Raw genomic sequence first — 23,082 nt, forward strand, 5'->3', positions numbered from 1 at the left:
GCGCTGGCCAGCGCTGCAGGATGTCACGGGCAAACAGAAAGTAACTGCGCGCCGACGGCTGTCAGCTGCTACCAGGAAAAAGCCGATAAACGCTGATAAAGGTTTTAGTGCAAGGGAGCTTCCTAAGGCTCTGGAGCAATTGCCTTGTTATTTTTTTCTTTCAACCATCAGTTTCTCTTCAACGTAAATTCTGTTGTATTTCGTTTTAAAATCGATACCGTTTGAAATGAATGTTGGCTTGAGTTGCCTGATTTTTAGACTAAGCTAAATCCGTTAGGTACTGCGTGCTGTATGCCTTGGCTGGGTGGTGTTAAAGGTGTGTGTGTGGGGGGGGGGTTGGAAAGACACTGGAAAATCTTGCACTGGAAAATCTTGCACAGACCAGCATTAAAGCAAAATTAGGGTCTATAGATAATATATAAAACGAGCCATGTCTTCATGTGCCTAAACCTCAAGCCATAAGTACTTCTGTGAGAATATTGCACTCATTAATATTATATATTAATATATATAATAATTAATATAATATTAATAAAATAATATAATAATTAATAATTGCCTGTCGCTTGGGCAGGTTCAGTTTAGCTTTGGACATAGTAAATGTTCTGCATGTTCAGAGCAGCTTGAATGTCATTTCAAGAGACACTTCCTTGTTACCACAGTAAACACGGGTATGAAATATGCAGCTAAAGCATTATGTGAGCATGGAGTATCTCGCATGCTTTCTCTGAATAGAGGTACAGGAGGTGTACGCTTTGGCTGTGAGCATTTGTGTGTTCCTGATTTTTGTCATCTTTTTCACCAAGTCCAAACCCCGTAATTTAAGGGACAAGTGGACATAGGAAGTACATATATTTAGGTGAATCTCTCTCTAACTGTATGTAGCAAGGATGTCTCTATAGAGATCTTTATTTCTTCATCATTCATATTCTGAAGTTTCACCCCTGGGCTGACCTTATTATTTCTTTGCTAATCTCACAATACAAGTTCAATATGCAGAATAACAACTCTCTTGGTTCAACATAAGAAAAGAGATGTTTTGGCTGTTGCCTTGTCCTTATAGGTGCCCTTTTCCCTTTGAACTTTCTCTTTGGTCAAGCATTCCCTGAATGAATTTGAAAAACCTGGGTGGGAAAAAATAATAGCTGTGTGTGTTCCCTGTGTGTGCCAGGGACTTGGCACTCCTACTGATTTCTCCTGTCTGCAGCCAACGCTGCACTATGCCGTAGTCCTGCAAGTTCTGCCTTTCTGCGATTCTACTCCAGTGAACGCAGTTCTTCCTAATTTTATTTTGTTAGGAGATGGAAACTAATGAGGAGATGTGAGTAATTATCTCTGTCTAATTTACCTCTTTATATAGAGCTAGGGCTACAGGCTGTGTTTAATCAAAGGTGATACGCGGCTGTGCTTAGCACAGCAATGCTTTTTAAAAAAATGGGCAAGCATTATATTTAAAAATAAATAATAAAAAGTCATGCAACCAAGAACACTTAGCAAAAGTAGACTGCATCTGCACTTGTGGTTTCTCTGTGGCTACCGTTCCTTTAGTTCCATCTTTCTGTTGCATACTTCTATTTCGGAGGTGTCCCAAAATAACTGAGAAAAGAGAACTGAAACCTTATCCATTTCTCTGAAGGATAATTAAGAATGAATGTAATGATAACGAAAGGAGTTGTGCTGACAGCCCTGGGGGCTGATGTCCTTTGTTTGCAGAAAGCACAGGTAAAGCACAAATGAGTTTCCTCCAGGCTGGTATTTCCCGTGTCCTCTCTGCGTTGAAAGGCTGGGCTGGGATTTTCAAAAGCACCTCAATAATTTAACCTCATTGAAAATTATCTTAAAGGTGGGGGGAAACTGCATTGGCTTGTGCCTTTGTCACTTTTGCTGAGCTGGTGCAGGGGCATCGGCCACCCCGGGTAACGCGGGGGCGTGTTTCCCCGCGGTGCCTGGCCTGAGCGGGGAGGCTGAGTCCCCGTGTCCTGTCCCAGGGCTGGCCGACAGGGCACGATGGGGGACATGCAGCCGATGCCGACCTTGGCTGGGTCCAAAAAGTACATCAGATAAAAGCTTCCGAACAGGCTAATGATGGAGGAGCCCTTTCAAAAAGCAGAAAGGCAGCACAGGGATGTTCGACAGCTGGGGGTGCCCTGAAGCGAGGGCAGAGGTTTGTAATAGTCAAGTGCAATCACATACAGACTGTCCTGATGAAGAGCACCTGGCTTCGTTTTAACCTCTTCTATGCACAAATCTGCTTGCAAACGGCGAAGTGAGCTGCGTAACGCTCCCGTGGGGCAGAGAAGTCATAGCATCCCACTGTGCGCTGGGAAAAGCTGAGGCCGGGAGAGATGTCACGCTCGAGGGTGCTCTGCCTGTGACTGAGGGAAGAGGAATATCCCAGCACCTGTGCTGCTGACTGGGCAAAAAGACTCTGCAGATACAGTATTTGAGTCACTTGGGAAGATGCATGCACACTGGCGTGCACAGGCTCCTCCTGGGAGGCTAGGGAGGATTTTGGCTGGAAACGCTGCTTTCGCACTGATATGTTGACAGGGCAGGAGGAGAAGCCGTGCTAGCATGTCCCAGTGACAAAGTTGGCCGGGGCTGACCGGTGCCCAGGGTCTCCTGCAGGGAAGTTTCCTGCCCGGTGGGACTTGGAGGAGAAAGGGGCTGTGAGCTGGAGGCAGCAAAGCAGGAGTAGCCCGAGCTCCCCAGAAGAGACATCTGACTTAGTTCCTCACTAGCAAACGAATCCCAAAGTGCTTGTGCCACGTGGGGGACACGCGAGCCGGTCACTCTGCTTCTCTGCGCGATGCTGTGCATTGCCCAGGCGTCCGCACGCAGCTCCCATCAGGCGCCCTGCACGCTCCGGGGCAGCGGGACGGTCTCCGTTTCTCTTCCCTTTTCCAACCCACATGCACAAAAGTCCTTGGTGTGCTTTTCAGTTCCCTCTGGGCAAGGGGAAGGCAAGTCGAAGTAGGAAGTTCAAAGGTAACGCAACCTTGATAGACAGGATGTTTACATGCTGCGTGAAAAGTCACATCTATGTTTATTTTAACAGTATTTTAAACAGGAAATGTTCGTATGATTGGAGATTTGGCATGTGGCTCGCTCAGGCTAGCTTCTTTGAGAATGACTCCATACTATGGTATTGCTGTAACACGCAGGACGTACTAAAAATTCACATCAAACAGTACTTGCTAACTACTCATGCAGGAAACTTATCTCTCATAGATACCTATCTCATCATAAGTACAGTCTTATTATGTAGTTGGTTCAACTGTTACTTGCTATTTTCCTTTTTAATTCTTCCTTTTGGCTATGAGTGAAATGCTGATTTCTTAGTTTTAGGGGCCAAATCCAGGAGTTCTTGGCCAGGAAAAACACGCCAAAACTCTATTTTTTTTCCTCTTTTACTCACAATAACACTAACAAAAAGCCACGCTTTAGCCAAGGAAGCTACCCCACTGTGCTGTGCTGAGAAAGGAATTCAGTGTATGGATATGTGCAGAGGTTAGTGATTAACATGTATGCATCTCTTCTAGCTAGCCAAAAGCACTCTGAGTGTCTATAGTAGATGAAATCATGTGCAGGGGATGTGCGTGTGTGCATGCCTGCGCATTTGCTCAATGCCTTTCCACTTATAAGCCATAGTCGCTAATAGGTCCCTCATTGCAGGGCTTTGCTTTATTTTTGTTTAATTACTCACATGTCACAGGCATTTATCAGTGTTACACAATGGAATAATTTCTGCGAGGAGCAGGAGAAAAAGGGGTCTTGTGTCACGTTTTCCAAACTGTAATTGTATGGCATTGATGTAATTGCAAAAAAGTCCCTAGTGAGAATGCACTGGCTCTTTTGCCTGGGAAGCAGTAGTGATTGACAGCTGTAATTTCCAGTTTGAGCAGGTGAGATCTTAAGCTTCTTGCAGTGAAAGGTGCTCTGTAAGTTGTGGATGCAGTATAAATAACGGCTCTTGTGTCTGTGTGTGGTGCGTCTACAGCTATGCACAAGTATTGTGTGGGGCCAGGTTTTCCCCTTACTGCACATGTGTAAGTCCCGCTGTGCAGTACAGCCGTAGTTGTGCTGTGTGAAGGGAGTAGGAAGCCGGAGGTTTTGTGTAGCAGCGCTCCATCGACGCTGTGGGGTAATGAAGAGTTTTGGCTAGTGGTCTGGTTGCCTTTTCCATGTCCTCGGGATCTTATTTTTCCATAGTTTTGCCTGCACCTGGCTGGTCACTTATGCCTATGCAAAGCAGGCGTGAAAGGCGGTGTTGTCCTTTTTCCGCGTTTTGCTTTCGCGGGACGGTTTGTGGCCCTCGCTTGCAGGTGCTGCCCGAGAGGTGCAGGATACGTGGGTGGTGAGGGGAAGGCACCAGCCCCAGCTGGAGCTGCTGAGCTGTTGCTGCTAGGCTTTGGGGGACAGGAGAGGGTGGGGGCCATTTCGCTAATGTAAAACAGCTACAGTATGCCACTTCATTTATTCTTGCTTTGCACAATAGAGCTCTGTTTTTATCTTTCTCTTAATTCCTTGTAGCATAGTGAATGGTGTATCTACATGCAAATTCATCAGTCGGCCCCATGCTTTGTTTTCTGCTCTGTATATTCATTGCCAATACTACAGTAACCTGGCTATTGCAGTTCACCCTTGCAGTTAATACCACTTAACAGAATTATACTCCAATGCACACTCTTATACACATCTTCAAGTTTAGGAATTTCCGGCTTCTTATAACTAACTAAAATTGCAAATATCCCAGAAGAAATAAGAAAAAGCAATAATGAAAAATGGAGACAACAGCAATTGTTGGGGAGATTTCTTTACAGATTAGTATAATTTTGTATTTGTGTATCTCTAAATCATTGTCAAAGTTTTGGGGTGACTTACCTGGCTTTCACACTTGATGAAGTGACTGATAGTTAGATCAGCTTCCCTAGGGGAAGAATATAGCTTTTCCCATGTTCTGCTACACAGTTGCTCATTGAGACCCAGTACGTGACTGGGGAGAAAAAGCTTTTTCTAAACTCACCCCCCTTTCAGCAGGGTTGGTAATAGCCCTGAAGAGTGAGTGTGTGTGTGCGCGCGCATGCAAGTGTGTGTGTGGCTCTAATCCTGCTCAGGGTTGGATTAACTGGTGCAGAAGACCCTGGGCATAGTGCCAAAGCAGTGTTGGCATTTGCTAAAAGTGGGGCTCCCAGAGATTATTTCAGTTCATGCCTCTGACCTGTGGGTCTCATTCAAATGTCCTGAGGTGGCTGGTGGTAAACTGTTGACTGTTGACAATACTTTTGAAAATGTGTGTACTACCTCCATATGTATGTGTGTATATATACATATATATAGTCCTTATGGGTAAAATATTTGTATTTGAAACTGTGTATTTATTTTGAAAAACAAGTGGGTTTCGTTCATTAGGTGTGGCAATATTTGACTGTAAGGTAAGGGTCGTGCTGTAAGTGGTGAGAGCAAAGAGCATCTCTCTCCTAATTTTGTCCTTTGCTTTCATGGCACTCTCACAATTATGTTTTCCATGTCCTTTTGATACTCTGTTCTGATGGGACCTAGGGACTGAATGTCGTTGTTCAGATTTTGTGTGACTTGTCTCCTCTTCGACTCATTCTCCCGTCCTACATGAAAGTGATCTTTCTGATACCTGCTTCTTACTTAATTCCTATTTTGTTAAGAATTATTGATGATATATTTTGCTGTCATTCCATTAATCTTGGGGTAGCAGATGTCCCTTCAGGATGATTTTGAGGGTCACCTGATGTGTTCTAGGGAGGCATTTGCATGCTTAATCAAAACTACTCCCAGAGCGGAAGATTCATGTCATTAAGACATAAAATCAAATTTGTGAAACGAATACTTTTACTGTTGCTGATATCTAGCAGGGATTAGGGGAGAAGATATTTAGAGGTATACTCTCAAAATTGATAGACCTGTTTTTATTTTAGTAAAATATTTCACATTAATGAGGTCCATATGTACTGAGGGCAGAATTTAGATCTGTCTAAAAAAAAAAAATAGCCATAAAGAAAGGGGAGTTTCTTGGAAAGTGAAAGCAAAGCAAAGAATTGATCCTGGTTGACTGCCCTAGGGAACCAGCATGGGTTGCTGTTTGCACAGCAGGATGCTGAGCTGAAGGTCAAGAGAGATCTTGTCTCTTAGGCTCAGTCCTGACCTATAGCGGCTAAATGAACGGAGCGCCTGCCAGCCACGAGCCTCATGATATGTGCACCCGTGATCTGAGCATATGCTACAGTCCTGCCTATAAGTGTATTTTGCTCTAGGGTTGATCTCCATTAGTGTCGCTGTCCATTTGTTTTTCTCCTCCTCCAAATCACAGCATTTGCTTTGAAAGCAAAATTTATTTGAGAGAAGCTGGTCCAAGATGAGTCAGAGCCGCCTTCTCTGTAGCTCGTCAAGTTAGTCTTGCTGGTGTTTCTGTTCCGTGACTTTATCCTTGATTGCCTCTCGAAGGGACACTAATTCGTTGGCATTAAAAATAACATTCAGGATGACTACAGTTGATGGGGCTTCTTCGGTTTATCTATCTGAGCTAGTCTACCATGTGTCTGATGGCACAGCAAAGAGGGGTGGGCTCAGAGAGGGACATAATTGATCAGAAGCATGAACATCTTCTTTTTCCCCCTGAAAACGCTGACGGTGCTTTTATTTTAAAGAAAAGGGGGAAGTAGTAAAAAAGGTCAAAAGCATATTCATTAGCTAATGTTATATAGACTGTAAATTGTGTGATCCTGTTTGCCTTCCCTCCAAACGGCCTGTGTCAGCAGAAATCTGGAGTTCTGGCCCTCTTTCCTTTATGTTAAAATCATTTTTGTAAGAGAAACTTTCAGGATAAACCAAGGTCACTTGCTATAAAAGTCAGCTTCTTTTTGTGGGACAATTTACATCCTTTTCTGCCTACACTAGTGAGTGGACCCTAATACAGAGGGGAAACGTCAGAGGTCAAGTAGTGCTAAGTATCCAAGGTCTGAATCTGTCCCACCTTACAAGTCACGTTGTTCATAATAAAGCAGTTGTGCATAGCCTGGCTGTGTGAGGCTGGTCCAAGCAGGATAGACCTTCCTAGGCACACTGTTTTACGTGCTGCTGTGCTAAAAGCACTGCTGCTGTGTGCTTTGATGAAGAGGCCTCATTCACTTGAGCCACCAGGGCTCAAGAAGTTGCTCACAGTAGACTTTGTACACGAAGGCCAGAGAAGAAAAAGGGACCCACCACCTGACCCAGCCAGGATGGATATAAATATAAAATAAATATAAAAATTGCCTGGATAGCAGGGGCTGTTCCTTTCTTTGACTGCCTTTGGAGAGAAATTCTTAGGGAGGAAAGCACACAGAGCCCTGATGAGAAGGCACACAGAACCAACGTGCAGAGAGCTAAATGTGGCTTCTAGAAACGCCAGCCTTAGGGTCACTGCAAATAAAGCCTTTGGTTGCTTTGCTGCAGTTGCATGAAACCTTCTCTAGCTGACACCGTCCATGGGTACCATTCAGAACAGATCACCCTTGGCGCTGTTTTGGAACAGCACAGTTTAGTATTGTTTCTCACTGTGAAGCAGCCGTTTCTGTGAACCGAAAGAGGATGTTGCTGTTCTCTGCCGGCTCTCTGGAGCTGGTCGTTGGCAACGTGACCCGGTGGGCTGGCACGCTTCTGCCTCCGCTGTGTCGTCTTGAGCAAACCAACTATCTCCTCAGCCAGGGGGTTTCCCACTGGAGAAAGAGGCACAACAGCTGCATATTTTCTTTCTGATACACCTTGACATCGCAGCCAAGTGGCACTGCGCCAATGTGGCGTTAGAAGTTTTTGGTCAATAAACTTGCCAGTCAAAGCAGAACCTGTTGCGAGATACCTGACCAGGACTGACAACGGGTTTTTCCGGGAACAGTAAAGCTTGTAGCCTGGCTTAGGCTGAGCTAAGGATTCAAGGCTGCAACCTCAGCAGTGGCATCCGTGGAGCCTGGGGGCATCTGAGGGCAGCGCGTGCCCCAGGTCTGAGGTGCCCCTTAGCGGGACTGTTTTCTTCAACCCGGACTCCTGCAGGAGTCTATTCTTTTTCTGTTCCCTGCGGTGCCTCCTAGCAACTGAGCTCTTTGCTTGCTTTACCAAGTTCAAGTGATTCTCAGGCTTTAACGAGTCCTAGACCTGTGTTATCAGCCAAGGCTCAAGGAGGGGGGTTTAGCCCCAAAGAGCTACCTCACCCAGTGAGGGGAGGTTTCTGGGAGAGCACTGCAAAGCTAGGATGGGGGAAATGCTGTGCAGAGCCCCGGTGTGATGCTGCCTTCTGCTTGCAAGCGTAGAGGGGGTGTTAAGCCATAAACAACACTGTGACGCATAAAGAAGCCGTTTTAATTTCAGCCTCCACTGGAAGCACCATGTGGAAAAAAAAGTATGTGATCAGTATAAAAAAGAAATGTTTATGTTTCTAGGAGCGTAAACCTCCCAAATAATTAACGTTGCTTGACAATCTCCTTTTTAAAATGCAAGTGGCTAGTGTGCTGCAGCTCAACAGGCATTCATCACAGCTCTGGCATAAATGCGACACGCAGTGGCTTGGTTGCTGCTTTAAAATAAGAAGACTCCTTTGCTTAAGGAAAATGTCTCCATGATTTTACTTTTTCTTGTTTGGACAACCTAAATGTTTAAAAACTTGCCAGATGGCAACTAGGTTGCATGGGCATTTGGAGTACAGCTTATGGAATGAAATGAACCCTGACTTCAATTTCTGTGACACAGGTCAGGCTTTCAGGTCAGAAGACATACAGAAATGTGCTATTGGCTCTGGCTTTGCTTTTGGGGATAAAGAGACAGAAGGGAAGGGCTTTTGGGGGCTATTTTTGGAAGCCACCGTTTCAGCTCTGATCTGTCCATCTTAAATATTCCCTGACTTGACTGAAAGTACTTTAAAAAAAAAAAACTTACTTTTCTTTAGGGCTGTTGGGAGACTGATTGAAGACATAAGGATTGTTAAGAATTGACGTTTTCAAAGGTTAAAAGATGCTAGCTTATAAAGAGACTGAGATTAAGAAAAGTTAAAAGAAAAAAATAGGCTGTCTAGAAAATAGAAATAAATAGGTGCCCACAACATGCTGAAGCATCCTAGATCAAAATGACTTCTGCTATTGCGCATCAAATAGAATCAGATTATCAAATATAAAATAGAGCCTTAAGAATCTAATTTCTTTTACAAAGGCATGATTGATGCTGTAAATTTCATGCAACTTGGAAAAGGGAATTTGCTCAATTTATTTTCTGGTTATCCTAAACAAGTTCAAAGCTGCTGTCTCATTCTTCAGCTCCCAAGGGAAGGAAATCATTGTAAATACTATCATTCGTGCTGCATTTTATTTTCCTGTTCTGAGTGAAGGTATATATTTAAAGGGAGTGCAGTTGCAGGAGTCCTGATGGACACTGGTCCATATTGCATTGTAGGAGTTGCTACGTGGTAGCATTGTACATGGTCCTACATGGTAGAAGTTACTGTCCTTCTGATTTCAATCCCTCTGTTCCTCAGAAGTTTTGCATAATCGACCAAAGAGACCTTGATCAAGTGGCATGGCTGAGGCAAGGCTCCTGGATAATTTTTGTCTCCTTTCTGTGTTTGATGCTGTTGTGAGACCTTCATCTAGGTTCAGTGCCTGTCATGAGTTCCCCACCTGGCACAGAGAAAGGTGCAATTCCTGATAAATTTAGTATTTAAGATGGTGTTTTGAGTAGTTATCTCTTCAGCAGGAAGATCTGAAAGCCCTAATGGCAGACCACCATGCCCCCACTTAAGGTGGTTTTCTACCTGTATAAAGTGATCTAAAGGACACCTTCCATTTTCTGCTGTAAGTGGTTATGGAGATCCAGCAACTCCAGCTCCCTGTATCCTCCCTAGGGAGAGAGGTCTCCCCCCACACCAGGGGATAAGAGATGTGCGTTGGCATTTAACATACAAAGGACAAAGTAGTCAGGCTATCTGTTCCCATGGTAAAAAGGATGATATACAGAAATATCCTCCAAATGTTATGCAAATAGTTTGAAAGGGTGCTAAAGTCACTCAGCATGTCAGCAAGAGATGACTGTAGTTCTTAAAATGCTTTTCACCAGAGCTCAAGTAACCCCAGCCATTTCGCTGGAAGATGTATCTATACCATTATCTGTAATGTGACCGCCCGGAGCTCTCTCTACCCATTTATGAGGTATTTCACAGTTTGAGACCTTCCCGATCTGGCTCCTCCTTCAGCAAAGCAGTACTGCAGTTGCTGCTCGCTGGGGACTCACAGCTCGCGCCCCATCCTGAGCTGATCACGACTTCAAACTTTCCAGTGTTCAGGCAATTACCTGAAGGAGATTGAGAAGTTATTTAGCATATGATAATTGTAATCTTTTGAGATTCAGTGGCTGTATGTACATGACGCTCTACACACTGCATCCTCTCTTAATCCTGCATTTCTGGAAATCTGTGGCTGAACCCTCACGGGCAGACTTCATCCGCTTGGTCTTTTGTGTGTGGCAGAAATAGTTTTCTGGCACCTGCATGCCTGGCACTACTCGTTCAGCTGGTCCAGGAGTGGGTGTATAGTATCATGAGGGTAGCTGTAACAGAATGTAAATATGAGCATGATACCTGGAGAATAACTTCAGTTTGCAAGAGATGTGCTTTCGCAGTGCATATGCTTGGAAAAAATAAAGATTGAGAGCAGTTTTGAATTTATGCAACTTCAGAGTTGTGGCTTATAAAACAGGTACAATTATGTACTAAAAAAATACCCAGTGGTCTTTGTTGTCAGAAGAAATGCATCTTATCTGGACAAGAACTAAAGGATTTTCTACAATTTTTACCTTTACAAAAAGTGGGGAAAATGGATGAATGAATTGGGCTCCACACTAAATGCTCCTTTCTCTTCTGAAATACTGTATGTGTCCTTCCACCAAGAGAATAACCTGCCTAAGCGTTTCAGATCTGTTTCCTATTCACCCAAGTCCCTTAAGACAGTCACGCCACGAATGTGGCTATATCTGGAACAATGCTCTGAAGCACATGACAACGCATTTCTTCCTCTTCCCACTCTTATCAATACCCCAATATGTAAAAATGTCTTTTTGCATGAATTTTCAAGCAGTGTGTTGCTCCTATTCCAAGCTGGCTTGCTTTTCTCTTTCTTCAGCTAGTTAGAAATGCAGTTGTCTGTCTTCATGATTTTCATCCCAAGTCACCTGCTGTAAGTTACCCAACTGAGTAAATGCTAATCAGTCATCTGAGTAAGGAACAGTCACGTGAGTAAGTTTGCAGCAGCAATATGAGACTGCTGGAGATTTAGTCACTTCTGCAGACCTTGCTCATGTTGGTGTTAACACAGTTCTCAAGCTAAGGCTTCTTGGACGCCCTCCCACAAGAAATACTGGGGTAACCTCCTCTACAAAGACTTGCGAGGTCAACTCTGTTACCAAGTCATAAGAAAATGACCATGAAAGTTTATAGGTGTTCTCTGAGGGCTTTAAATGAAAGTATTTTGAGCTTCTAGTTTGAAGTGTATTTTTGCCTATGCAAATCACAGGACTGGGGCAGTTTCATGTGCTGGGAGAAGTGCTTGGATTTGGAGTCACCTCCTGCTGCCTTCTGCTGCGAGGAATCGGGTCGGCTGTGTGTGTCAAATAGCACATATCCTCACAGATTCTTTCAAAGCAACTGAAATTGATATAAAACTTAGTCTTGCTTATAAACATTGCTTGCTCTTTCCCCAAAGTCCTCTCTTCCTGCTCTTCTGCTCCCTTTACTGTTTCTTCTCTTATATGCAGATTGTAAACAGTTTGGGACAAGAACCATCTCTTCCTTCTATGTGAGCTTTAGCTCACAGGAGTGGCTAGCAGGTAGGATCGCTTTTAAAGAAATAAATCATCTTACATGCTCTTTGTCCTTAGGCAATAAGGTTTCAACATCCTTGATCATTTACTAGATGACCTGTTGTAGAAGACGCCAAGAAAAACAAGTTCCTGCATGGATTACTCCAACAGCTATTTATAGCAAAACATTAAGTAATAACTTTTGTGGGTCTGGCATCGGAGTTGCTAAGAAGGATGGTGGAATAGTACTCATGCTTTTTCTTTGGAATAACTGCCGGGGATGCTGTTTATCTTTGTTACAAGATTTGTTTGTTCCGCTTAGATTTTGAGCTAAGCTAAACACAGGAATCTCCCTCCCCCCTGTAGCTTTGTTCGCTGTGTGGGAGTTCCCTGCTTAAACTTAATATTTGAATTGAATGGGCCAGATTTAGATGGTGATTTGCAAAATAAAGAAGGCTAAGTACTGGTAGAGGGTGTTTAATCTGGTGTAAGTTACATGCTGCAGACAGAGGTGAACATTAGTAATTTAAATACCAATTATGATTTTAGTACAGAAATTACAGATTAATGAATACACAAGAATTTGGCCATCCATTGGTGCAAAGGGAGAAATGTTGCCCATTCTCCTGGTTTTGTCTCAGCAGTACTTAAATCAGTTGCCTGAAAGAAGTAATATTTTAATCACGTGTGGTGGATTAACACTTTAAGTGCTATTGGAGAGCTGTCTGGTCTGGACAAAAGTGCTCTGTTAGCATTTCTGTTTGTATTGCAAGATGTTGCTGGATGGCAGGGTTTGTGTCCCATTGGCAGTTTTATTTCTCTGCTCTCTTTCCAGCTCTATCAGACAGTCTGGAAGTTGAATAGCTAGACTGTGGGAGTCAGAGCTGGAGCTGCTGTGTTTTTAATCCCAGCTATGTACCTGAAGTGACTTGTCTCAAAAATGCCATTTGTGGTGACCAACCGTGATCAAATGGTATAACGTCACTTAGTACCCAGGGCAAGTTACTTTGCAGGAATGCTTTACAGATTAACTAGCGGGTGCCACCAAAATACAACCGTCTGCTTATAACTTCGTGATGTTGAGGAGCCTCAGTTACTCACCAGGACCTGTTATGTTTGAGGAGAGGGTGTTTTTCTTTTCTCTTTCTTCTTTTCTTTGTCTTTCTTCTTCTTTTCTTTGTCTTTCTTCTTCTTTTCTTTCCTCAAATTAGAAGAAATGAAACATGTCCATTTTGAGTGTGAGAAATTAAAAAGGGAGTAAAATTAAGTGAGAGAGATCTAGTGTTGGGATAAGGTGAGGGAAGTGCCTGAGAAACTTTAATACTTGTGGCAAGGTAGGATGATAACGATACTTCAGAGAGAAAGGGATGGCAAACCAAGCAAAGTGGAAGGTCATGTATTCTGTGCATTTTCTTAAAGGAAAATTGGATGAGCTCATGGACAGAGGGAGAGGTGAGAGACAGAAGAAAGGAGGATTTGCATTTTGAAATTGTGGATGAGGACTTTAAGGAAGTACATTGTTTCTGTAATCCTGAAACATTTAAGAGGGTGTTGAACGTGGCCAAATAGTAAAGGCACATTTTCATGTACCCACTAAGTTGTTAACTGTAATAACCTTATACTTATTTGTAAGTGTTTATTTGTTGCCCACATAGTCAGGAAAAAAGCCACTGGAATCAATGTCAGTGCTACACACTATAGCAAGACTTCAAAAATTCAGGTGCATTTTTTCTGTGTATGCTAGTGACGAGATGCCAGGTTCCACTTCACAGGCAAAGGTGTAAACTCTGCAGCCAGAAGAGCCGTAGCAGGTATATGTATAAAGGACCTCCCTTTAAGGTTGTTTTGAACTTTATATTGAATGAAAATCTCTTGGGGGACCAGTCTGGATGTAAAGTTTTGAGGCTATAGTGACTAACAGCAATGTGAACGGTGCAATTTTCTTGTGGTGAAGAAGGGAGTTTTCAGTTGATCAGAAAGGAAAGAAAACTGAGGCCAAAAAAAGACATTAAAGCTATAAAAGACTGCATGACAGTTTCTTTTCACCAAGCTGTAGAAAGCAAAAGGCAACGATCTGTATATTAAGACATCAGCGCCAGAAGGTTTTTGCAAAAGACTCTCAGGCCCATTCAGGTAGCTAATCAACATTATCCTTAGACAGACACAATTAAGTGCTTGCTCAAGCGGCTTCTGGGGGATAAGGCAGGATGACCCTGAGCTGTGATGGATGAGAGAAATGCAGCTGCAGAACAGGCATTGCAGCAGTCTTGGTGTCTCCTCTGAGGGGTCGAAGATCTCCATCGCGGGAAGCCTTGGCAGTCTGGGCACTGTCCTTCTCCCACCCCATCACCTCGCAGTGTCCCCTGTGCAACCAGGTGCTGCTCTGCACGAAGAACAGCTCTGGCTCTTGGTTTTGAATGCTTTCTCAAATGCTTGTGGGCAGGCAGCAGCTTAGGAGGAGCATGTAAAACACCGAAAGCAGTGGAACGGGAACCTCTGTGTGAAGCACTGCTTGGGCTCTGGAAAAATAATCACAACATCTTAGAAGTGCTCATTAAGTTTTGAATACGGATGGGGTAAGGAGCTGCTTCGAGCCTGCATGCTCGCCAGAACCCTGCAAATAGCAAATTTCAGGAGGAAGTGTGTGCAATAAATATGACTCGAGCACTACCTTTTTAAACAAGACTAACACACAGAAAGGACCCAACTTCACAGCACCTCAAAGTGACTCTAAATGGAGAGGAAAAAAAGGAACACTCCAAGTGCAAATGTCTTCTATGACAGAGGAAGAAAAACTGTTTCCTGAGATTCTTTAGAGATGGCATTACAGTTTAAAACTTCATGGTATGTGGTGTTGAATGATAAACATAATATATGCTGTACATGTGGGTTAGAGGAGAAGTAAAAGAATAGGCTCTGAGATTTATTCTGGCCCATCAGGTTGCTAAATTACAGTGAGGGCATTAACACATCACTCTTGCAATAAATTCAAACAGCAAAATGCAGAAAAGGCTGTGAAGGCTCCTGAGACTTCACATCTTCAGTCCAAAGCTGTCACAGATATTTCTGAATTGAAAGAGGAATATTGTGTCTTATGAGCATCTTCTGTTGTAAGGCAGGAGCACATCGGGGCTGTGCTGGCATATCTGTGCTGGGCACAGAGATGGATAACTGAGGTGTGTCAGCACAGCGAGATGGCACCAACAAGCATGTTTGAATGGTGAATTCCCTGCACGTTTGAGCCAGTGAGGTCTTTGAGGAAGGAGGTGTGGTTTGCTGTGATCTGAAGATCACCTAGCAGGTTGGTCTCTAAACCTTTTGTGGCCTTGAGGAACTGATGGCATTTGAGGATTAAATCACTATAATCTTAGGGATATTGCAGCTAGTGCAGCTGTAGCATTTGCTGGGCTCTGAGTCGAGTTGGTGCCCTTCCTCTCTTGGGGTGTTTTTCAGGGTGTTTTTCAGGCTCTTTCTAAAGGCAGCCAGCAGCCTCTGTTCTCTGCCCCAGAGTTTCAAACAAGCTTTAAAAGCTCAGTATCCATACCACATTCCTGCAAATTTTGTGCCTGCAGAGATACTCCTGCTTTTTCGCCCATGTTGGGGAGCCTGTGTTATTCCAAACTGTTATTGCTCACTTTTCTTGCTGGAGAGACACTCGGCAGCACCAAAACATATAAAGAGAGCAAAGCAGGAAGGTGTTTGCGGTCTGGGACTTGTGTCCTTCCCTGAGAGAAGTGGTGTCTGACTAAAGAGCTGTGCTGAACAAGACACCTAGGGTCTTTGAGGTGAGAAACAACAGGAGATTTTTGGCCACCATGTTCTGCTTCCCTAATGTATGTTCTTGTGCATTGGGAAGAGAGGCAGCAAGTGGGAGAGGGTTCTCCAGCTAGTGACTGGGAGAAGCCTAATTCCAGGGTGCTCTTCACTATCCTCTTAAAACCCTCTCTCTTTCCACTGGTGATAGAGGGGGTTTTTAAAGAATAGCATCCTGATTTAGCTCATTATATTGTAAGTATGCAGTGTCAATAGCCTGCTGTGGGCTTAATTCAGCATCTTGAGTCTAGAGGCAAATCTTTGATTTTACAGAGGGGTAATTCAGAATTAACTCAGAGGCCTGAATTCAGAATGCTGGCTTCTGTCTTGCATTTTCTTTCCATGGCTTAGTATGCATATTACACCATTCCCTACCATATCTTGGAATTTGGTTCTACATGTCTGTTTTCATGTGTCTGCCATGCTTGTTTTGCTTCCCCCCCCCCCCCGGTCTCCATTGCTTCCACCTTCCCTCTCTTCCTGACAAATACCTGAAGTTTATCCTTGATAGGTTACTCTTTTGATAGATAACTCCTGTTTTTGGTGAACTCTCAATATTTTGACTTCCAAACTATTTCACTGTACATGGAAAATGTGCCCAGGATAGACTTTCCATTAAACTGTATTTAAATTGGAAGAGAATGCTGGCACATCTACAAGTATTCCAGAATTAGATCCCAAAATACTGAGACTAGTTAATCTTTTGGAAGAACAAAAACTCTTGCTGATTTATATTTAGCAGAGGGAATGCATTTTAAAAACACAGTCTATATGAGGCCCCTTGAAGAAAACATCTTTTACATTGATTTGTAGTCCGTGGAAATACTACATGGCCATAAAATATTTGCAGTGGGTTCTGCTTTTATGTAGCTACTTTTTGCAGCGTGAACTGTCATTAACCCTCTGAGAGGGACTGCTCTGCTGAATGCTGACTGGGCAATGAAATGCAGCTACCTCTGGGGCAGCAGTTTTGCCGTTCATCACAGCTGTGCCCAGCATTGCAGGAGAGGAAGAGAAAAAACCGTGTGCAGTTAGGACTACAGTGAAAATACTAGACTTGTGGAGGTGAAATGTTGGTCCAAAACCGATGTGATGTTTGTGCTTGGAAAAAAAGTGTCTTTCGGCTGTGTGAAGCATGTAACATGACCCCTAGAGAATTTGTACAGCATCTCTGCAATTGCTGAGATATTACTGATGATCAGGTATGTGACTCACACTCTTCTTTCAACCAGAACAGTGTAAGCAGTGTCCCCTGGGTCGGGCTGGTGGTCCATCCAGCCCGGGCTCCTGCTGGGCAGTGGCTAAAGGATGTGCTATTCGGGCAACATATGAGGAGCTGTCGTTTGGCTTCCTCTCTGTTGCTGACAGTCACACAAGAGGACACGGATGAGAGCAGAAGCTGCTCTTACCCTGTTCATTAGAGAATGGGTGCTCTTAGAAAGCGTAGAGAGAGGTGCCATTGGCCCTAATCTTGGCAGCACTGTTTTTAGTTAAGTATCTGTGATATCTAATTGGGCTTAATTTACATTATTATAACTTGGGAGGAACTTGGTAATAACACGTGTAAAATGTGATTAGTATCCTATGCATAGTTCTGATCTATACAAAGAAAATGAGTAACTGGAATTATGATAGATGGGACATTTCACTGCATTGTCCCTGGTAGACTATGATACGTGACCAATTCCTGGAAAAGAAGTTATGGAAGGTGACTAATAAAGGGAACAAGGTCTCACCCCCTGATAAACTCCCAATCTGAAAAGTTGGGACAAATAAGGGGAAATACTGTTACATATAGATGATTGCAGATCAGCCTCTGCAATTCATTAACAGAGCAGGTCAGAGAAGCAAAGATAACTCTGAGCTTATTTTATAAAGTATACATAATCTTATGACCAATAGTGTATCTACTTCCCTTTGAGAAGATAAGGATTATCAGATCTCAGACTCTGGGGACTGAGGAGGTAGCATGGAAAGTTTATTTTTCCTTCCTTCTTTCCCTCCATCCACAGCACTGACAGATTAGCCGTTCATCCTATGCAAATTGTTCTTCCTTCTCTGAAGCATCAGATATTAGCAAAGGATAAGATTTCTGAGCTGAGGTACCAGTAGTCTTATAAAGTCTGAATGTGCTATGCATCCACGAGAGAAGGATAAACAGAATTTTTAAAACATCCGTAGATCTTAAACTGAACTGGACTTAATCTTGTGGGGGTTTTTTTTGTTGTTGTTAGGAACATAAATACATTTTTACATCTCTCATTAGACTGCTGACAGACCTGACCTGATCACAGCAAAGCAAAAATCCTGTAGAATCAAGAAAGGGATCTTGGATGCTTTCAGAGCACAATTCTTTTCCTTTGATCTTCATATGGCCTACTCACTGCATCTAGCTTACAGTGCCTTGCTGCTGATAGTAAAGAATCACCAGGATCTAAAGAGAAGAGATAGGTGCCTTGCTGCTCTCAAAAATAAATAAGTGCATGGCACATGCAAGTCCCCCCCGCCTGCAGCCTGCATGGCTCAGGGGAGCTGCCAGAAAATAGCGTGGGGAGAGGCGGCTGCTGCTGCCAGCCGGGTCTGCGCAGCCTGTGCTGCCGGTCTCTTTTCCATGGGTCCCAGGACCTGGCTGGACCCTGGGGGCTGCGGTTCCCGGGCAGTTCATCCCGTTCCTGCCGGCCACCTCCCGGGGGGACTGCTTGTCCCCCCTCTCCTTGCACAGCAGATGGGACCATATGGCCACTTACTTATGCACTTGCTGTGCTTATATACTTAGTGCACTTATGGTACCGTGGGACCTGCGCCTGCCCCGGGAGCGGGCGGTGGGGGATTTGCCCAGGGAGAGGCGAAGGAAGGATCCTGCAGCGCTTGCGGCCTCCCCCCCCACCAAGGACGGCAGCTGCCGGCCATGGCGTGCCACGCTGTTGGCTGGATTGCAGCGAATGCCTGAGAGAGATCCTGAGTAAACAGCGCCTCATTGGTGAGCAGGAGACGGTTAATGATTGCATGGCATCATTACTGGAGAGGTCAAGTTTAAAAATTAATTTATAAAGGGAAGGGTTTTCTTCTAAGCATTTATTTTAGCTTTATATGCCTATAGAAATATATATATTCACACCTCTCTCTTCTGATACCATGTTTTCTTCACAGAGAAAGAGCACAATAACCATCCTCACTGTGCGTGGTATTTTAAGTGCTTGCAGTGCAGTAAGTTGTGCTGTGCTTGCTGGATGTGGTGTGTGCATGAGGGGACGCTTCCTGAGTGCGGTCCTGCCCTGCTCTCCTCTTCTCTTACCTCTCCAGCATTTTGAGGGTCTTCCTCACCTTCCTCCTCTCTTCTGGCAGAGGCTCCACTGGGCTCTGCCCAGCAGCCTCTTCTCATTTGTCTCTGCACCTTATTTCTGGGTAATTTCAGCCAGAAACACAAATTCAGGCATAACCTCCCTGCAGACAACTCACGGATTCAGCTCTCCTCTACAATGCTTTAGTTGGTTTTGGTCCAACTAAATTTTGGTTTCTTTGTTTCTTTGTTTGTTTTTTTTGTTTTTTTTTGGGGGGGGGGGAGAATAAAGCATTACTAACAAGTCAGGCTTAATATAACTGCAGAGTTCTTATTCTCCTGTCTCTCCTATGCTCTTTTACCACCTTTTTTACCTTCTATAAAAATCACCGCCGTCCTGCCCTCTTACTAATACTCATAACTTCAGCATCATCTTCAAGCAAGCCCTCATAAAGCCTTGCGTCCAGACTGTAGCCAAGGACTTGTAACTCCCTGGATTCAGCTGAGGTTGCTTAAAAAAAAAAAAAAAAACCTCTCCACACCCAGGTTGTTGCCTGGCCCTCTTCCAGAGGTTACTGCGTCTGCACGAGGAGTGGCTGAGCAGGATGGAGATCCGCTCCGCAGCTACTGCACTGCACAGGCTGGAGATCAAATGCGCATCCCAATACAGCAGAAAGACAATGGCGGAAATGGGAGTGTCTTGCTATTTGAGCCCATCTTGCTAAATCCACTTGCAGACATCAGTGTCCTCAGTCTTGCAGATTCTGCCTGCATCTCATATTCAGGACTTAGCCTTTCCCGACCATCTGCAAACCTCAAATTTCCATCTCTTCTGCCGTTGGCAAAGTCTTACCTTGCTTGCATTTATTCCAGATTTCAGCTCTTTTACCTGTTTTTCTGCCTTCCGTTCTTACTGCCACTTTTTACACCGCTTTTATCAGTGTTATTTGCTCTATGAAATGAAAAACAAGCTCCTTCACTTTTAAGGCTCCTCACAGCCAAACCATGCCCTGCCATCCATCGTTCAGTGTTGAAAGATGGATCCATTTTGGCTCATCCTGCAGTCAACTCGGCTTCCGATGGCCACTTTTTACATTGGGAAGGCCTTCTCATAGATGTCTGTGAAGCTACCTTGTTGTTTTTCAAATCTGTTCCTTTAAACACGTCTGTCTTAAAAAAAAAAAAAAAAAAAAAAAATCCAAACCCCACCCCAGCTAATATTATCTCCTTTCATGTACATGTGGTCTGCACCTGTCTCTTGTCTCTGAGTTTGCAATTTAAGTGGAAAATCTTACACTATGTGTGAACCTACTCTCTTGAGACATCTCCTCAGTGCTAAAATAGCACAGATGAAAATAAGTTACATTTTGGCATTGACTTGTTTTGGAGTCTTGGATGGGAATGCTAGATCTGACCTGCTGGCTCAGCTCCACCTCGTAGATAAGTCCCTAATTGACTAAAGTTTAACCCAAAATGCTCCATAATTTCAGGTAGTGGGGATTTAATACTCCAGAATTAACCCTTTGCATTTCTATCACTGCACACCCTTACACCTGCAAAGCTATAGTTTTTCATTGTGGAAGAGCACAGCTTTGTGTCCTGGCCACCTTGTAAGGAGAAGATTGGTAGCTGATGGTGGCAGCAATCTAAGTAGGGCCATTATCATAGTAGTAGGTGGAGGGAGAGTTGGGTGTAGACTGGAGATACGTGATTACTTATTCTTTCAAGAACAGCAAACGTGTTTGCAAAAAACAATAAAGAAACCCTCGTTTTTCATTTACATTAATTTCCAGTTCTCTGTCTCCTGTGCACAGTGCCCTGGGTTGGGCTGCATGTGAGATTTGGAACCCCTTTAGTGTTTCCATTGGTGTTAAGCTAATAGTTATTTTTAGAAAACTGTATCTTGAAGTGTGCTTTCAAGAATTCATTTGCAAAGCCTAGTGTGTGTTGTGGTAGAATTGTTTGTGTAGAATTTGTTGTTCTCCTTTTGAACTTTAGTAATAAAGTAAAATGATCAGTGTAATTAGTTACACCAATCCTTTCTGTATTTCACTGTCATAATTCCCCAAAATATGGGACCAACTCAAAAAGCAGGCAAGCTTATGAGGATTCAGCTCACAGTTGATTTTTTTTCTCTCTATGCTACTGGTAACCATCTAGTTTTCAAACAGACACGTACATACTTTTTCAGGGCTAGAGGTTTTCTATATACCATGTGCATATCCCCAGGGCAGGGCTTCCCTTGTGTTCCCCACATGCACAAGTGGTTTCTTTTCCTTCCTTCCCAGAGTCCTTTTAAATGCATTTACAGTAGGGCCACCTGATAGATAAAGTGCTCTTTGTCAGCCTCTTTTGATAATGTATCGCAACAGGATATTTTGAAAGCCTTTTCACCTTTCACAGTGTGAAGTTTTGCCCTGTCCATTCTTTTCACTGTAATTCGCCTGCAGGACTCGCTCACCTCTACCACCAACACCTAGATCCTCTCTCCTCTGCTTCCGCAGGTGAAGGTGGGTTTTTCCTTCCCACTTGCTCACTGCTTGACTGTCCCTGGACTCTATTTTGAAGTCGTCTTCTCGGTTGCATTCAATCTGAATGCCACTTGTTTCACATGCTCTGTGAAGTTTATCTTCAATACTTTGCGGTTAGTTTTCAGTCTGAAATGAGTTTTGACTGTATTCTGACAGGTTGCCCATCAAGATTTCTTCAGCTGGAAAAAGTGTCTTTTTTGAAAGTGAAATCCAATCACTTTCTGCAGCATTTAAGAAATCTCGAGCCTTGAAGATTATGTCTAATTTTCACAGAGCATGAACGCTTCTGATGAAAACCCCTGACAGGCTTTGGGATGCCTTTTGCTAAGCTGAGCACATCCAGTGCCCCCATGCTGTCTTTTATAAAGCACTCTGATCATGCTCAGGCCTCGAGATCCAAGAGAACAGGGACAGCTAACATACATGAAGGGAAAAGTGTGCCATTTTGGGGGCAAAATTCTTCTTTCTTGAACAATCAGGGCTGCAAAAACGATGTGCTTGGGAGTGGGACACTGAAGACAGAGGGGCTCAGAGTGCTGCACGTTGTGATTCACGTGACATCCCCTTCTCTTTGGCTTACTAAATATTTCAGAGGATCCAGCCCATGTGCTTGTGGCTGGGGAACAGGTAGGACAGTGGCAACGTTGACCTCCTTGGGGGTTGTGATAATAGGGGGCAGATTGCATTCCAGGTTCAAGCCCCCTACCAAACCAAATGGTTCAGACAGCATCTATTACTATATTTGGGTGTGAATTGAAAATGAAAGTCTATCTAATCTTTAAAACCACGAGAGTGAGCAGATGCTGTTCTTTGGGACCATAGCATAAACCCAGAAAGCCATATGGAAATTTGTGGTATTTCTCTAGATGTGACACAGAGGGATAGCTCTGTGGCTGTCGTCATCTTGTGACTTTTGCAAGAGACCATGGGGAGATACTGGTTGTTTGCATGGTCCTGGCGCATTGTTGCAACTTGTGCTTGCCGGGGGGGGGGGCGTGTTTTTGCCCAACTGGTTTTACAGCTGTGTTGTGGAGTGGGAAACCTGCAGTGCCCTTGAACAAGCTCTCAGATGTCAGCCGCCTTTCAAATGTTTGTTTGCAAATTTTATTTCTAAGCAGTTGCTTTCCTTCTCCTTTGCAGGTGACTGATAAGTCAGGTTGTGGGAGAGAGTGTCTGGGAGAGAGACTCAGTTAATTCAGTCTTGTATGGTTCCCCTGAAATCAGAGGACTTTTGTCTGTTTTGCCAACTGAAAATCTGAGTTTGTGAGTTTCGCTGAACTCATAAGAAAAATATTTGTATATCTACTGCAAGAGCCCCAAATGTATCATGTCAGTGTTACCGGTAGCAAAGACTGAGAACGTCAAAATTTTCAGTAATTTAAATAAGGGAATGGGAGAAGACTGGAGCCTGGGTCAAGTCTCAGTGTGAACAAATCTCAGTGATGAGGCTCACAAGCTTGTGCTTCTGAAGCGTCCCTCTCCTTGCTGAAGTCCAGCCGCAGGCGTTTGTGCCGCCGTTCTTGAGTTGCGCAGCGTTTCCGCCTCCCGGAGCAGGCGTGCTGCCCTGCGAGAGCTGAGTGACAGCCTTCATGTTCGGCCCATTGCTTTGTA

The 23,082-nt window shown here is 43.9% G+C and overlaps 1 protein-coding gene across 2 annotated transcripts in view; it reads left to right on the top strand.

Annotated features, from left to right (window-relative positions):
- Positions 1-23,082, top strand: part of NEURL1 (neuralized E3 ubiquitin protein ligase 1) — a 166,913-nt gene that overhangs the window by 73,985 nt on the left and 69,846 nt on the right. The gene's annotated exons all lie outside the window — the stretch shown is intronic.

This window comes from Dromaius novaehollandiae, chromosome 6 (genome assembly GCF_036370855.1).
Source record: "Dromaius novaehollandiae isolate bDroNov1 chromosome 6, bDroNov1.hap1, whole genome shotgun sequence".
In the NCBI taxonomy this organism is placed as follows: Eukaryota; Metazoa; Chordata; class Aves; order Casuariiformes; family Dromaiidae; genus Dromaius; species Dromaius novaehollandiae.